This window comes from Anopheles arabiensis (assembly GCF_016920715.1).
Source record: "Anopheles arabiensis isolate DONGOLA chromosome X unlocalized genomic scaffold, AaraD3 X_pericentromeric_contig0005, whole genome shotgun sequence".
NCBI classification, from domain to species: Eukaryota; Metazoa; Arthropoda; class Insecta; order Diptera; family Culicidae; genus Anopheles; species Anopheles arabiensis.
The window spans coordinates 277,501-277,934 of NW_024412083.1; positions in this window are offsets into that span (position 1 = coordinate 277,501).

The following is a 434-nucleotide window of genomic DNA, read 5'->3' on the forward strand; positions in this document are numbered from 1 at the left end:
CGCGTTCGTTATCGGAATTAACCAGACAAATCATTCCACGAACTAAGAACGGCCATGCACCACTACCCTTAAGTTTGAGAAAGAGCTATCAATCTGTCTTACCTCAATAAGTTCGGACCTGGTAAGTTTTCCCGTGTTGAGTCAAATTAAGCCGCAAGCTCCACTTCTTCTTTTTTTTTAATTCATTGGTTTTCTTTATTAGAGTTATCTCAATTTTAACCTAGAAAACCCGCTCCTACCGGCGGGGGTTACCTCTAACGGACTCCCCCCGCTGGGAATTCCGCCCGTTGGGCCTTACTCTTTATTTTGAATAAACTGGTTAGTTCAACAGTTTTAATATTTCCTTTTTTTTTTTCCTTTTGCACAAAACATGCGTGCTGTACCGTAAGCCTTAGCTTTTCCAATCACGCAGGTGTTTCGAATCAAAAGTAAAT